We start from the raw sequence: 18,400 nt of genomic DNA, 5'->3' as shown, positions 1-18,400 counted from the left end.
CCACATAGATTGGGTCTATATCAGATTGATTAATAACATTTAATATTATGTATTGAAAAGCAACCATTCTACTATCTGTTTAAAAAACTGAAACTAAAGTCTTTTGGTTTTCATATATTCTATTATGCTCATAATTCTCAAAAATATTTAACTAATTCTTGTCTCTTTTTTAAATCCTTACAATTCATTGCAATTTCATCTTTTTATAATGCAGTATAAATTCATAACTCATTGACGAATAATTAGTAGGATTTATTTTGTTTTATTTAGTTATAAAGTAATCCAGATTAATACTACATGATTTGTCACAGAATATTTGATTTACAAGATAATACACAGCCGCCGTCAGTACTTTATTAAGTTAATTCTACCTGACCGTTTGAATGTTTTTATAATTGCAAAATTCAGGTCCAAATATATTTAGGATACTACAGTGTTACCAGTTACAGTAAAGTACATAAAAAGTAACTTTAATCAAAGTTAATCGTCAAATGAAGTGTATTTAAGAATGCCCCGATGATATCTGCAGTCTAGGCTGTGTCAGCCTCTTCAGTGTCCTGACTCTCAACAAGTCTCGAGCGTTAGATAGCATCGGTTTCCCTGGGTGGGTGGTTTTCAGTCAAGAAATAAATATCCAAAGCACTTTGTGGTATTTTAAATAAAACACATGTTTCAATTAATCTTAATATCTCAGTGAGATAAGTATCGATAACAGCATTACTTAACTATTAGAAAGAGAATATATACACAAAAGTACGCACACTGCATGTCAAGCTACAAGTTATTTTATCATCCACATCATATATACTGTACATAATCCAATTACTTGTCTTTTACATTTACTCTATTTCAGATATACATGGTTTCGTGCTCATGTTCACTTGCACTTGTCATCAGACTTATATTTTGTAATACCCAATTAGCTATCACCGCGACTCTTCATGTACTCTTCCACCAAATATGGCCCATTTTCCATCAATAGACACACCATTTATACAGCTGTAATTGATTAAAGCCATTGCTTGATTAATGCCTGGCGGAGGCCTTTTTGTGAGCTTGATGCCAAACTGTGACGCAAGAGCTCCAGAAGCTGCTAGTCTGTGTTGCCGGTCACATAACATTCTGTAAGAATTTGTTAGTGTAAGATTTTTAAAATCTGTTTGTGATCCAATTACAGCAAGAAGAATTCTGCTTTAATTAGGACCTTGTAAATGGCACATTATGTCCACGTAACTATTACATAGTGTTTAAAGTAGGTAGATTTTAAAAGCATTAAACATCCAGGCCGGACACTCGTTCAGAAAGTCCCATTTTTTAAAATTCTTTCTAGTTTTTATTTTTAGGGAATAGTTTTCTGGCTTTCATCCATGATTTATAGCCACCTAAGTGTATTGTTCAAGGATGGCGGATTTAATAACACACTGAGGTTTTTAGGATATTGATGGTAATGCTGTCGGTGGCCGTATCTGAGATGAGGGTAACTTTTGATACCGAGTTTATAGAGTAAATTACGTCGGAAGATGGAAGAATAACCCGTAGCCACACAGTGTGTGGGTCAGTGTAGGCTAAAATTTAGATTTAAACTTAAACTCAAACTTTTCCAAAAAATTAAAGTTTTGATGCTATTTCCACTATTGTTAAATTATTTTAAAAACATGATTTCTAATGCTTGTTTGCATGTTATGTTCAAATTTATTGCTTCCAATTATATCTTATTGTAGGATCCATTGCGTTAAGATGAAATAAATTTCGAGAATTATGCCAAAAAAGGACAATTTTTATATTATACAATATTACAGCCTGCGTTCTACCCATATTTTCCCGCTATAAAACTGTTGTATCTGTTTTCCGAGAGCAAGAGTTCAATAAGGCACGTATTTTAACGCAAATACAAAAAGTGGTAATAATATTGATGAATTTGCTTCAATACTCTTTACATTCAATGCCACGTAACAAATTATTAACTTTTCAATACACAAATACTAGCATCTTATGCAAGACTACCTACTAATCACCACTTCAAATTTCAGTAAAGAAACCACTAATACTAGAAGCAAATTTATTTAATATCAATCAAACTTCAGTATATCCTTGTACAATGTTGCAGAAGTGATAAATATAAAGTTATTAGTATGATCATAAATAAAGCAGAGCTCTTTCTGCTTGTAGTTTCAATGTAATCTATTCAGGAAGCCTGGAACCTAACGTGGTTAAAGAGTGTTCAGTCCTGCATACGAATAATAAAAATACAATATTTTAATGGAAAATAATACAAGAAATATATTAAGTGAAATGTTTGACTTATACATTGAATCCCTTGTATTATATAGTGAATTATGGGTTTTTAAATAATGGAAACAATGTCAATTACCACAAAATAAAATAGATCGTAAAGAAACTGCTCCACTTCATTTATGTTATTGTATAAGATGTGCAAAGTGCAGCAGCAAGCAGGTCTGCCAATAACATAGAAGACCACCACAGAAGTTTACCGATTATAGTTTATCAGTGATATTATAGCAGATAGAATATGAGAGAACTGTCATAGTTGAGCTAATAATTCGTTGAGATAAAATCCAAAGGTACGGAACACACCTTCACGAACAGCCCATTACAAACAATAGCAGATGCAGGATTCCTGATGTAATGCAACAAGGAACATATAGTGCCACTTACCGAGGACCTTCATGACAATGCGCCCAGGTATGTTATATTTACTGAGAGAGGTAGTGCATAAAAGAGAATCAAATATGAGCCCCTTCCGTTATCTGCAGTTGGAGCACAATAATTAAAATTGAGCTTAGGCACGTAAGTAATGTACAACTTATAATTTCATTAGATTTTCGAAATGAAACGTAATATCCATTTTATGTGTTGCAATAAGATATTTTTAAATAATATAATATATAATCGACAATTAGATATTAACCTAAGAAACTCAGCGAAGATTGTTACTTGACAAGTGGTGTGGAGTATTATTACATTGTAATATATTGTTTTATACACTACTTATATCAGTTATCTACTTGTACGTCCAGGATGTTAGAAATGCTGGCGAAGACATGAATGGCCAGCGATGGGTTGGTATTGTTATTTAGTTTACATAGTTAGCTAAAGATTTATAAACTGGTGAAGAACTAACACTTGAATTTATTTTCGTTTAGTTAATTGATGGATTAAAATGGTAATCAACGCAATGCTAAAGTATACAAATATGTCTTATCCATTTAACTTACTTTTTAAATTATTCTTTAATTACTCAATTAGCATTATTTCCTACTTAACTGTAGATGACCAAACATTTAATTCAATAATAACTAATTCACACATACGTGATGTGGATTTCCACGGTCTTACACTTTAAGGTAAAAACATTAATATAACGTGAACATCAAAAATATAAATAGACAGTTATATACACTTTTCTATATATAAAAAGTTACTATTGAAGCCTACCTTGTTCTTTGTATTTCGGTGGTTTCTCAGCTTACAATTTTTTTATGAGTTAAAAATTATTAAAAAGCTAATACAACTGAAAACGAGAGTAACTGACAGATGTAAACAACAATCAATGGCACAGACTCGCGGAGTCCCCTTTGTTTTTTTGACTCCAAAGTCTCTTCTCATAAAAGGTTGTAAGTAGTTTCTAATGGTTAGTAGATTTCCATTAAGAGATATCTACAGACCCACAGACAGTGAGAAAATTTTGGAAATGTTACACCTTTATGTGCGATAATGGAGATAGTACATTAAGATAAGTGGGACCTATTACCGGTATAAAATGTTAAAACCTCATATATTATATTAAGATTTAAATGCCAATGGTAAGAGATATAATTTCCCTTAACATCGTGGTTGTGGTACTGTCTTACATAAAAGTAGCAGTGTCTAGAAATGAGGGCAAGAAATAGAAAATTTATTTTGAAATTCTTCCAAAAATAAAATAATGTACAACGTGTAATTATTCTTCTTTAATTGTAATTAATTAAAGAAACTCTCGTGTAAAATATTTTAGGCCATAACTATTGGGACAGATCCTGAGGGAAGAACAAAAAGCTAACATCAGACACGATTCTCACAATGCTCGGTCTAGTAAATAATTTCTTGGTTAATTAGGAACCTGAAGCAAATTGACGAATGAATCTTGTATGAGCATCGTGTCAGAAATTTACTAGTGCTTTAAAAATGAAAAATAATTAATTAACTGTATTCGTATTTTTATCTGCCATGACTCGTTTTTAATGTTATATGGCGTATAATTTGTATGATCAAAAAATTTTTACCTCTAATATGATATAAATTTTTATAACTTAATAAAATTGTAAATAGGAATTTTCAGTTCACCAGCGATAAAACATCTAGTTAAGACCGAGAACTAAGAGGCCTGTGTTATTTTTTCAGGATAGGCTTTCGCTAAGAAAAATAATCCTGATATATTTTTTTTTGGTTTTGTCCCGGCAGGGTCCCTCTGGCCTTTAGTAATAAGCAAACATCAGAAATATTGTTTTTTTCAATTGAGCCCGGTAAGTCCCCTCATCATATGGGTGATAAACCAAAACCCGATAGGTCGTGCTTTTCGTTTAGCTCCGTTAGGACCTGTCATGGTATTGGTGATAAACTAAAACCAGATAGGTCGTGCTTTCCGTTTAGCTTCGGTAGGACCTGTCATGATGTTGGTGATAAACTAAACCCAGAAAGGTCGTGCTTTCCGTTTCGCTCCGTTAGGACCTGTCATGATATTGGTGATAAACTAAAACCAGATAGGTCGTGCTTTCCGTCTAGCTTCGGTAGGACCTGTCATGATATTGGGGATAAACTATAACCAGATAGGTCGTGCTTTCCGTTTAGCTCCGGTAACACCTCTCATGCTTTAGGTTACAATTTAAACAAGATAGTTCGTGCTTCCCGTTGATCCCTAATATGATTTATTTTGTAACATTTAAGCTTTCAGAGCATTGAGCATAAATGAAAAAAAATTCTCGTTTTATATTTCAAGTTAGCAAGCCGTTCTCAAATAAAACATATGATAGCGGCTATTCTTGTAATTGTTTTATTATTGAGTTGTCAGAAGTTTTAGTATGGCATATTTGTTTATTTTGGTCACACTCTGTATGTATATTTTTATATATTTGGAGACAAAAAATAGCTATTTGATTAAATTAGTATTACTACACATGAATAAGACATCGAACTAGATGTTGTACGGGCATCTCGATGTGTTGTGGCTATTCATTCACTAGCGGTATCGCTCGTACGCGTAACCTGTTATTGAAAGTCTTTCCGTCATATCCCTTTTTTCCACAACCCACTCTTATCGTTAGGGTGTGTTCTCTCTTTCCTTCCTACATTCTTGTCATCTGTCTTCCGGGGAATGAGTGTGCTTAAAAGACTTTTAAATGGTGATGTGTTTCATCATGATCTTTCTCTATACCGTGGACAGAAAACTTGTATATTCTACGAATTACACGGCTTACGAGCTTATCACTTTGCATATTTCTTGGTAATTTTGTTACTTCCCATTTTATTATCCTGTCTATCTAGCTCTTTGGCTTCATACTTGTTCGTGAGTAGCCACAACTTAAACCCTTTATATTGCACGAAATACATTTTTATATCATTAAATTGGGTTCAAATCCCTTATTGCCATGCAACACAAATACAGTGATTTAAAATGATACAAGTTTCTTAAAGTTCGCTCATATAAAGGATAATATAACTATGAATAAAATTTGGTTGGCTTCGATAGGAAATTATTAAAGTGGCACACTTTTTATATTTAAATTAGTGGAGGGCTTGGCGTGTCGTTTGACTGGTTTACAAAACAAATTTCTAAATCAAAATTGAAATGCACATAAACTACCGTGTCACTGGTGACATATTGGATGACATATTGCAGGAACATAAAGACTACTCATGTCAGAATCGTAGATAATCATCGCAGTCAAACGCAGGTCGGACCTTCGACTCTTAGCAATGAACAAATTGAATGAAAGCAATTTCCGTTTCAAAAGAAACTTGGGTCATGTCGTATATTCTTCCTTATCGGTAAATGAGTTCAAACTGGAACAACGTTATTGCAGTAAAAGATCCTAGATAGTGATTTTGTTTATTCTTGCCACAACTGTGAGATAGCTATAATTAAAGTAGTAATAGTTAATAAGTGGCCCGTAGTGATTATGTCAACTACTTCCAAGCCACTATTCTCTTATTAATAAAAAAATGCATTTGTGTAGTTATATACAACAACTTATAGTTTAAAGCTTTAAAAAAATCACAAAGTTGTTATAAGATATTTGTAATGAAACGTTATAGAGAATTTCTTTCAAATTTAATATATAACATAATGTGCCGCTTAAATAGCTTTCTAATTTATTTATTAAAAAAACTACCATATTTCATAACAAAAGCTTTATTACCTTTGAAAAAAAAAATTTACAACTCGTCAATGCTCCCTCCTTTCTTGGACATTGGTACCATCGTCTTGTTAAGTAGAAGCTACACTTCAGGTATAAAATATTTTACTTACCATATGTAAACGCATGACTGTTAAAAAAAAATCTCATCTATTACCATTATTAGAAAATATGGATAAAATATTTGTTCTCTATATCATGTTAAATTGTAATACAATAACTGATTTATTATAGCCATTTGTTTCATATACGTATTTAATAGTAATGATTACACTGTATCCTGCAAGATATTTGTAATTGTTCACAACTTGAGAAAATTGAGCAAATAAAATGCTAAATTTACATGCTAATTAATCCTCACATCCTAATCTTAAATATTTCAATGCCTATAACAACACAGATTATATTTTGGATTTGGTATTATATATATATGTGTGGTGCGACCTGGCGGGGGACCTGATGATGGGTAATCTAGAATGTCTATCTAAACACGTGACTTAACCGTCAGTCCTACAGGACTTCAGTGATGACGACATGGATACTGTTAATACTCCTTTCATGAATAAGAACTGAAAGAGGCTGAGAAGGAAGTCGAATAATATGAAGAGGATGACGTTTCAGCTGAATATATCCCGGTGAACGAATGATTCTAGAACAAGTCAATAACCGGAAGTACCAACAGTAGGAAGGTATTCTATGTACTTTGTATTAGAGCGTATTGTGTGACATTGATTTAATATATGTGTGTATGTATATAAATATATGTATATAAATTGTGTATAGGTACAAGAATGAGTGCATATGTCAAAAAACAGTAACACATGAATTTCCCACCGTTTTGATCGTGCGGGACATGGTATTGACAACTCTCTCTCACATATATGTTTCTTTTAGCAGGCTGCAAATAAATACGATTTGTATTTTCGTGTAATACATAATGTACATTTTCCAATAATCTGTTACAAAATCCTCAGAGCTCAAAAACCTTTACACGAGATGTGTAATATGTAAGCCTAGAATTTTTATAAAGAATGCTATTTTAGCTACTATACCCTACCCTTTGTAAAGACTTTCTAAATGTTTCCATTTACTTTGTTATTTGTTGATATTTAAATTGGAATAATCTCATATATATTTAATCAATATTTAAAACTTTTTGATATAAAATTTATATCAACTTATTGATATCACCTTTAAGTAAATGACCCTGAAAAATTAAAAAAATTATCAAACGTTTCTTAATCCATATATTGATAAAAAACTACGTGGTTTCTTTATCTTAATTAATGTATTCTCATCGTATTGTATTTAAATTATAAAAAAAAAAGACTTGGTTCATATACATTACAAAATACTCTTTTTTACCTTGGAAATGCATATGTAAAGAACATTCTTTAAAATACAACATATATTGCACCTGTTATTTGTAATGACGTATAGAACCTAAGGTTACATCATAGTAAGGGTTGTAATTAGATAAATAAAATTACATCCCTATAAAAGGTGTATTTAATAATTAACATTTATTACGTATATAAAATAAATCATTCTCATCTATTGATTTACAGGTGAGTCCATAATTACTCTGATGAGCAGAGATTTGAAATTTGAACGAGATTTTAAGTTTTATCACGTTTATTTTTCGAGGCTTTGTAACCCGCCAAGAAAGAAATAAATATCATGGGTTTAAAGGGTAGAGTGTTTTAACGCGTGGTGAAAAAATCATTTGTTGTGTGCAGCTTCGAAAATTAGCAAAGAACTTGATTTTTAGCATGAATGCTAATTAGATCTTAACTCCTTTTAAAGTGTCAGAATTTTTTAAATACCGTTGGATCTTCTTTATAAAAAATTAATTTATAGAGCTTAGAAATAAAATTGACGGAACATTGTTAAATTAACTAAGATAATATGAATTGTACTTGGTTTTAATTTAAAATAAAATTAAATAATTTTTGAAGATAATTAGACACATACCGATTACATATTAGCGTCTTGCACATTTCATTGACTTGATTTTTGTGGTTTTAGTTTGTGGGTTACGTCAAAGGATCCGCGTATATACAGATCGAGTGTTCGGATTTACTGAAGCACAAATAAATACCCGGTGTACTTAAAGCAATTCAGATCTGGTTGTGGAAGTGCTCTTCATAATAATAGTTTGGTCCTGCATTTACGCCCTTAAATATAGGCACTTATAATCTTAATAATATTATCTCTTTTGTTTGCATAATGTTATAAAAAATATTAATGTATGTTATACAACAGAATTTACGTTCACCCTTTAGTTTTATCTTCGGTTCTATTTACATAAATTATTGTCGACTTTATGAAGTAAGCAATTTTTAAAGCAATACTCAATCTTAAAATTCACATGCAATAGACAATTATTATATATATTATAAATTCATTACGAAATTCAAGACACAAAAATATTTTTTCTTTTTATTACTTATACTAAGCAGTTAATTAGAGAATATAATTGTTTCAATAAAAACTATTACTTTCAATCAGTTTTATTCAGACTAATTGCAGTAAAAACGAAATCTGTGTGAATCTACACGAAACTCACTCAGATTGAGTAAACTGTTGCTCAATCAACAGAGTTTTTCCTTTCAATATTGACCAAGCATTAAACAGTAAACAATCCGTGTGCATATTTACCTTACAAAACGACTGGACATTGCCATATGAACTTAATTTCGTTATTACCTCATAGAGCCGGGATTTTTATCATTATACCTTAAAAATTCCATGAACTGATGGTAGTGTTAGTAGTATAAAAAATACTTACATATTTTATTTCGTTTCACAATGATACTAGGATATGCAGTAATAATATTTCCTATTTAAATCTTCGAGCTTTCAAGGTCAAATGTTTCCATTTGTGAAATGAAAGAAAGCAGGTAAGAAAATCTACATTTCTGTTATTAAGCGGCCAAAACATAGGAACTTAGTGAAAAAGGAACTTTAAACTATGAAATAAGCAGATTTTGTGCGAAGTTAAATCTTTGAGTGAGGAAAAAAATCAAGTTCTTAACGAAAATTATGTTATGTTCATAAATACGAAATGTAACCTAAACATTTTAAATCTTTTACTAAATAAATGACACTTTATTTTAATAGCATTTCAATTACTATTAGATTTAATGGAACCCATGTTATTTTCTTCCTTCAAGACTTCATCGGCATAAAGTAGTCTGTTTGTCGTGCCTATGTTTTCCTATTATAAAAAGAGGTAAAAAACTGTAACACAATCTCCAGAGTACTTTTGTTTCACGAGACTTTTCTTAAAAGTGTTTTGTCTGTTGACAACTATTCTAATATTGCATTCCTGCATAATATTTTAATTTTTATTATTTCTTAATATTTGTTTTTCATTTTTTTATGACAGACTTAAGTTATCAATTGAAAATAATATTAAATAAATTTTAGATTAATTTTTTCAATAATTTCGTGCTTATCCACGAGGTAATTGGGGAGTTAAAAAAGAGTATGTGCCTTCTTCGTTGACAGATTTTTGGAAGTCTAATTGTAAATTTAGAAACCGAGCTGCGTGTTTTTCTTCAGAGTCCCAAACTCAATATTCAAGACAGTACTTCCTTTTTTGGAATATATAACAATAATCATCGTTAAAAAATAGTTCATTTGGTTAATATCCGTTAAATCACGTGTAATGTATTTAATGTGGTCTAAGCAAAGCCTCTGTATATTAATCTCCATTAACTGTTAGTTAAACTGACAAACCTTAAAATATTATCATTATATCAATTTTATAAACACTTCATATTCTCTTCAAACTACTGAGAAATTATATTTCGTAACTGAAACCACTACAGGTTTCAACTACTAAACATAGCACAACAACCTTACTACATTCGCTATATAAATAATTGCTAATGATTATACCTTAAACGGTAGGTTTAAATCAAGTTTTTATCTACTTCAGTATTAGTTTCTTAACATTAGGTGTTTCAAATGTAATCTAAATCTATAGTACTAAATATAGAGCTGGAGCCTGTTTATTTTAGCGACTGTGTGATTTCTGGAGACTCCTCGTTTATGCATTTTTTGTATGCAAGTGCTTTTGTGTTACGGTATTACACTCTTAAAACAAAATAAGGAAATGTACTTGAGTGACTGAGACTGCCGAGTTACACTTCAGATGTACTCAACATAGAGCTGCTACCTACTTCTGTTCAACGACCGAGATATCCATCCACCCACTCCGCTCTAAAGCTCCTTATGTAGCAGATTAGTGTGAATTCTTGTAATGCACATATTTTATACGAAGTGAAAATGAATCATTCTACCTTCTGTACTACATTTTAAAACTATTCTAATTTGGACCCGCTAATACGATTCATTAAAGAATTGTTACTTTATAATTATGATATGTTATAACGCATAGAACCGTCAGAATGTATAATTGTGATTACTGTTTGCTTGGAAACTCTATACAGGGATTTATGAATAAAATGAATATTTATTTGTACAGTGATTGTACAAGAGGGTATAATCACATTTAGTAATCATGATGACCATTTTAAATGTTATGTTTGTTTATCTGGTAAAATATAATGTGTGATAAAATTACCAGTAACTAGAGTACAAATACAGTAGAAGTTTCATATCATTAAAAGTAAACAATATACTAAATAATTATGATTGCTTCATTAAACACTTTTAAATGTATTTATATATTCTTCAAATATTACACCAAAGTACATTACTGTACATTACACTGTACATTAACACTGGCAAAACTTATTGAATATTACTGTTTTTTTATTAACACATATAATATCATGAAAGGTTAACGTGTTCTAAATAATTTTTTGAGAGACACCAAATCTAAAGTGACAACTACCAAATAAAGACCATTTTGAATATCATTTGCGGAACTGCAAATGAGCTCGGCAACCTAGGTAGTTTCTTAATTGCGTTCTAGCGTGAACCGTAACTTACCTCGCAGGAATAAAGACTAATGTCGACTTCAGAAGCTCGAAATGTCTACTTAGGTGAAACACTCGCTAAATGGGTACCTTACGTGGATGTGTACACCATCGTTTTCTATTTTAATGATATGCTGTCCAAAGTAGCAAAGACATAATGTCTCCTATATAAGTTCATTGATAAACTTTTGACGTTACTTCAATTTGTGAAGTTTTATTCTGGAAATTAGATTCTCCTACTCCCATAAAGAGAGGAGAAGTCTACTATGTCAGAAAGGAACACTTAAATGTTTGTCTATACATTTTAAGACTGTAACAGGCAGTGAAATTTGTCCCAGAAAGATTCCGTACCATATATTATAGGATTAAATTAAATAATGAGTATCGGGTAAGAAAGAACGATTTATTGAAAGGGACACAACACCCCTTTAAAAAGAGATAGAATTCATGTCTTGTGAAATTGCCTTGTAACATGGAGAGTTGTATTTTTACGGGTATGCTTGAGTGACATAGTCGGTGAATATTGAATAAAAAAAATCATTTATCTTACAAATAAATATAAATATAATGTCTACTTGAAACTAGGCTGGCTTTAAATAAACTAATTATTTAATAAACTCACTAACTGTATATAGTTTACTATGTCACAATCCACTATTAACTAAATTGACTATCTGATTACACACGAGTCTTTTTAACACTGACAAATTCATTAATTATAAAAAAATCACGTCACGATCAAGACTATTACCACGATTTCTGTCACTTCACAACTTCTCTTTTGGACTTCCACTAAACTCGCTGTCTCGTGACAGTTACTTATAAGGTTCTTGGTGCGTTCAGGTAGAAGAGTCACAGTGCCCATCCACCGCTTTTTTTAAGTTGGGACGGTGAAAGAGTCAGTCAGATAGGGCCTCTACACACGGGGCGCTCTCTCTCTCCATCAACAATATTCATTTAATATCACTATTGTTACTGTCATGGTTCTCAAGTGTTCGGTATCATCCTGTTTGTATCGGAGTCTTGTCAGTTTATATGAAAAATTATCCCAAACTCTCGTAACAGTACTTTGAACTTGAAAAAATTTAATTAAACTTCTCAGTGATATCACCCAAGACTGTGATATCATCAGCATAACCATCTTTAAGTAAACACTGATTTAGATAGATACCATCCTCTGCTTAGTAATTATTTGGTTGAGACTATATATAACTACATAAATGGTCCTAATTGATGGGAAGCTGGCTGAGTCCTTACATAAATGTTGGACTTAAAAGAGTACAAAATAAATTATTTCTAGTTCATCTTGCAGTGACTAAATATTTCAGCAAAAGGTTTTTCTAATCGTCATTATAAATAAATATTGTAACACAAAGATTATGTCGTTGTGTGTGTCGTAAATAATAATAGGTAGATGTAAAATAATATATCTTTCAATCACGGTATACTCAATTTCACCAGATCTAAAGTGATACTTCAAAGACATGTAATATTTTTTAAAGGATTTATAGAATATTTACTATACTGTCTATACTTTACAGGAAAAACTTGACATTAGTTCGTAGGTTTTTAAAGGACTGAACAAACTTATTTTTGTTTCATCAATATAGTCACTTGTTTGTATGATATTTCAGTTACATTTCCACAGATTTTTCACCAGAATGAATATAAGTTGTTAAATTTACGTTGAGCAATAATCACCAATTACAACTGAGAATGTTATAGTTTAATCTGTTGAATTACGAGCAAAACGAGCGCGATGAGATAGTAATAAAGAATGTTCGGAACGTTAAAATGGTTACGTTTCATTAGATTTCCATCCAATTAAAAAAAAAAAAAAAACTTTTACATTCATTGTCACCTGATTACATGAGGTGAAAATATTCAACAGAATTAACGCATAAAATCTCTAGTTTTAGGAAGTTTATGGTATATGCTTACAGTTTGTTCTCTGTTTCAAACTAAACTTCCGTTTTAGCTGGCACAGTTTACGATAGCTTACTAACTAACATCCAGCTACATCATTGGGTAATGTTATATTTCTGAAACGACAATATATTTTGAGGAAACCCTATAACTATTCGTATTATTAAAAACATATTTTTAAAATTTATAAAAACTTTTATTCCTTGTGAGTTTTCAGAATAACGTGAAGATTATGGTATGAAACTCGTGATGCTAGGTAATAATGTAACATATGGTTGTATATTTTGCAATTAATGTTTCATTAAAATAACAAGCATTAGAACATAGGCTACATTAGAAACCACTTCGACTTGGAATTTAAGAGCGAAATTATGAATATCTCTTCAAAAAACTAATTTCTAAAACTCATCCTCAGAGTAAGAATTCTTATCTGAGTTCATTTTGAAAACCATATTCGTCATAAAAATTATGAATTCTCATAATAACAGTTTGTTTTTGTCTTTTTTTTTGTTTACCGTTCTAAAATTGTACGTATTATCTTCGAAATTATAATTATTTTTTTACTATTAGCAGCTAATTACATATGTATATTCGCATTGTAATAAACGCAATAGAAGTATACATACGTAATAGCATGTTTTTTGGCACTGTCTATTACGTACAACCCATTAAAAATTCATGCTGAGGAACAATAAGTCACCAGATATAATAGAACTATTTTTAAACTTATATGATTGTAAAAAATATGCTTTTAAAGATCGTATTTTAAAACTTAAAATCAATTAAGCTATCACAATACATATATACTATCTTACTTTTACATCGTGCAACGCATACTGTTTTGTAAAATTCCCCAGGGATAACAAGTTTCTATTGTTACCAGGAAAACCAGGCACATTTATTGTTTGTTATTGTAACGCTATGCTATAAGTGCCACCGGGAGCAATCAACAAGTAAACAGTTCAAAGTAATTCACCCAAGGGGATGAAAGTACGAAAGTACTGTATGCTGGGATATTACTGAACATAGCATATTACCTTAAAGTTTCGTACTTCTAGTTTTAGAACAACATAGTTGTTATTGTGTATCAGCTAGTTTTTAGTGTATTAGTTGTATTAATCTTTTTCTGTATAAAAAAATTGTATCTGATTTAACTTTTTATTTTTTTTAAGATTACGATCTATGTTTAGTATTTTACTTCTTGATCGTAGGGGAGTTTAGACTGGCCAATAGACAATAATTTACAAACCTTATCCCATATATGCCGCAACTATAGTGTAACATTTGGAGTATTATTTACTATCTTGAATGCTACTGGTATTTTTTTGGTCTTATAAATAGTTAACACATCTAAAAACTAATATATATTCATGCATATTTTAAATTGTATTTATGTTCGCATATATGAAATTTATATTATAAATGAATAGAAGATTTTACCTTAGTTAAAAATAGTGGTTTTCGAAATTTTTCAAGTGTAATTGTTTTAAACGATGTTTTTAACACATGCCCATTGCCATTTAGGTTTAAACTATAATAGGGTGTATGTGATTTAATTGTTATTTTAACCATTACTATCAATTTAAAAGGATAAAGGAATAATATTAAGATAGGAAATAAGCAATATATATGTTATTAGTACACTAAATACTAGCGCTGTATTTAATGTACACTCCATACATGTAATGCTAAATTTCTCACAAAGCTCCAAACCGCTTTTTCAACGCAATTGTTGATTTCAACAAAAGCCTATTCTTCCAAAAAGAGATTTCAATTTTCCACTGAAAAAGAGTGTCATATCATCAGCATTTTTCACGTTTTCTCCATGCAGTAGTGATGAACCAATGTCATTGAAATATATGAGAAAAAGAATTGGACTAAGTATTGATCCATGCGGGACCCCGTAGCTGTACTGGCTTGGATTTGAAAGTTGATTTGCGATTTAGAAAACTTGAGTTCTGTCACTTAAAAATTATCTAATCCACAAGTATGGCACATCTCGAATGGCATGTGATTCTAGTTCTTCAAGCAGATTTTTGTAGTCAACACAGTGAAATTCAGCACTATTATAAGTCGAGAAACGCACCTAGGGTGGTATTTCGATTTTCTAATCCCTCTTCAACCAGACTCTCAAGAGCCTCTATAGTCGATTTACCTTTCCTGGACCCAAACTGTTTATTTGAAAGGTGGTTTTGTTTATTAAAATACTGCAGCGTTCTTGAAAAACATTTCTTTTCCAAAATTTTGCTTAAAACTCGCAAAATTGAGCCATGCCCCTAGTTGTTTGTTAAACTGGGATCGTTCTTGATGATTCGAGTAACTTTTTAGTGGTTTTAATGAGTGAGGTTTTTGTCCTTGTTGTAAAGACAAGTTAATGAGTTGGGATAAATGTCTCAAAATATGCGTAGAACATTTTTTATGAGACACATGGACATCATATTGAGGTAATTTGAAGTTTTGGCTGGAAGTTGTTGAATAATTCGGTCGAGCTATTCTTCAACGACAGGTGTTAGTGCCATTGAGGATACTGGACAATGTCTTTGAGTGGGATTTATCTGAGGATGTAATGGTTGAGTATTTAGCTCATAAGCCAGAGATGCGAAGAATCTGTGGACTCGTTTGCCACCTCCCTGTTATAACCCACAAGTTTACCCCGATTTTAATTTTAATTTATTTACAACGATTTTCTTCATTGTTCATGATGCTACATACATTTTTATAAACGGTTTTAAGAAATTATTGATTTAGAGATATTATATGTTTTCGCTGCTTGGATAACTTTTTCGTAGGTTTTGTTATAATTTGAAAAACATTTGAAATTTTCGTTAGAGGTATTTTGCTGATTTTGGAGAAAAATTTAACTTTTTCTCTCGAAACTAATAAGCCTTTATTGATCCACTTGTTTGCCTTTTTTGGACAATTTTTCCTTGGAGTGGCAAAGTTTGAGAAGAGCAATGGTTTTAGGCTATATGTCTCTTACTATTTTTGTAATTTTGAGCTCCTCTTAATTATATTTCCACTAATTATAACCTCTTCAACGTAGTGGTCAAAATTGCTGTGTTAGCCACGGACACTGCGATGTTTGGATGATTTGAAATGACATTGCCTATGGCTCTCTGAGTTTTTGCAGTTACTCGCGTGGGAGTCGTGATCAAAAACCGAAGGCCAAAAAATGTCAACCAATTGACACAATTTTGGTGGTTTGATGTCTGTTGTCCATCGCGTTAATGTTAAAGTCGCCTGTCAGGACGAATCCTTGTCGTTAGTAGGTCAGGTCTTTAAGTAAGATTTCAAATTTTGAAAAAAAATATTTCTTCACTTCCGCAGAGAGACCTACAGATTACAATGATAAAACATATTGAATAACCTGAATTGAAGCTTGATACAAACTTCTTCGAAATCCCGTTCGACTGTTTCCTGAATAATACGTTAGCCAATCTATAACTTGGAATTTGGCAGAGGTAAAGGTTTTCGTTGTTGAAACCGTTTTGGGTCACAACAATACCATCTGTTTTTTTTATCTTCACACATCAGTTGGATTTCACCCATTTTTTTGGTGTCCGATAGGCAGTTTTGGTGAAGCAGTCGTATTTTTGTACCAACCGTCAATTTGCTCCGTCGGCTAGGCTTCAGTAAGTCCAGGTTTCATTAAATCCAGGTCATTTTATTTTGCCATTTTAATACAGGCTGTTTCGTTAAGTCCAGGTATCATTAAGTCCACGTCCTCTAAACGAATTTAATATACAATTCCGTTGAGTTCAGGTCGACTGCAGGCGGAGTCCCTAAAAATACGTTAAATTTATATTAGTTAGGACTGGCGATCCTCTGTCGCCTTCCGCATATGTGATATTCTGCTGTCTGTCAGCAGACTCCCCCAGGGCAGCAGCGGGCACTGCAGGAAATGTGGTGGATGAGAGTACTCTCCCAGGTGGCGGAAGCGCGTGAGTGAGGGTTCCGCGGCCACCAGAAGGGAGGTATCTTAATCATCCCCGCTAGTAGCCACTTGCCCCGCGTAGAAAGATGTTGACCGTGTCTTATGATAAACCTCCGGCAGATCGCACTGCACGGAAGAGTTCACAACGGAGGGTGCAGAGACCGCGTGTGGGAAGATGCTTTGGACACCGCTGTCCACCATCGCGGTAATGCGTGCGGTCTGGTTGACACAGGGCGATGTGTTCACTGAAAAGATTTGGTCAGTGAACCGAAGCATACGGGTGTCTGAATCCATCGTATAGTACAGCAGCTTTTAATATTCACTTTCAAGACGCACGATCTCCTTTTTTAAACGATAGATCTCCGCTGCAGCGCTTTCAGACAAGGTAGAAGGTGACACTGCCGGGTCCGGACCAGGCGTGGAGCAGACGAGCTGTGTATCTAGTGTTGGAGAAAAAAGTAGGCCAAATTGATGTGACCGATAGACGACTTAAAGCTTTTAGTCTTATGTGAGTGGCAGCCCTTACACATGGAAACGGGATCTCCTTTTAATACCCAAGTGTCATTTTAATTTTGTATTTTTTCTTTAAGTTGGATAATGTATGATACACACAAAAGGAAACTGCCACGGCGAACATTATACCTAGCAATTTGAATTGGAAGCATATAAGCTAGAGTCTGTTGAACTATGAAGCATTCCAGGCTACAGTTTCACCAACTGGTACTTAGTAAATAATTTTCCTATACCTCCAAAAACAACGTCCTTTAAAATCCATTAGAACGCGACACGGCTTTTGTAATTTTTTGAATTTTAAATAATTTAGACTAATAATATGTATTAATTTCAATTCATTCAGATATTCATATAATAAGCATAATATATCTATAATAATTTTTGCTTAAAATTAAATAGTGTGCTTTAACATTTAACGGGATAGAAAATAAATCTCTTTATATAGAGTTATTGATCAAATAATCTTTTATTATTTCCAAAGAGTGTAATCAGATTGTTACGGGACGAAATATTGTAATTGTCGTGCTATTCACAGATAGGGGAAGAGTTAAATTCGCTTCTCGTTGGGGAAATTGGTTATACAAAGCTTTTCAGTTAAATACACCGTGTTAAATAACATGTGCTCCATTGATTGCTATTTTGTTATTGATAGCTGCTGATTA

Source organism: Homalodisca vitripennis, chromosome 2 (assembly GCF_021130785.1).
Source record: "Homalodisca vitripennis isolate AUS2020 chromosome 2, UT_GWSS_2.1, whole genome shotgun sequence".
Classification (NCBI taxonomy): Eukaryota; Metazoa; Arthropoda; class Insecta; order Hemiptera; family Cicadellidae; genus Homalodisca; species Homalodisca vitripennis.
Note: the sequence above shows the minus strand (reverse complement) of the source record.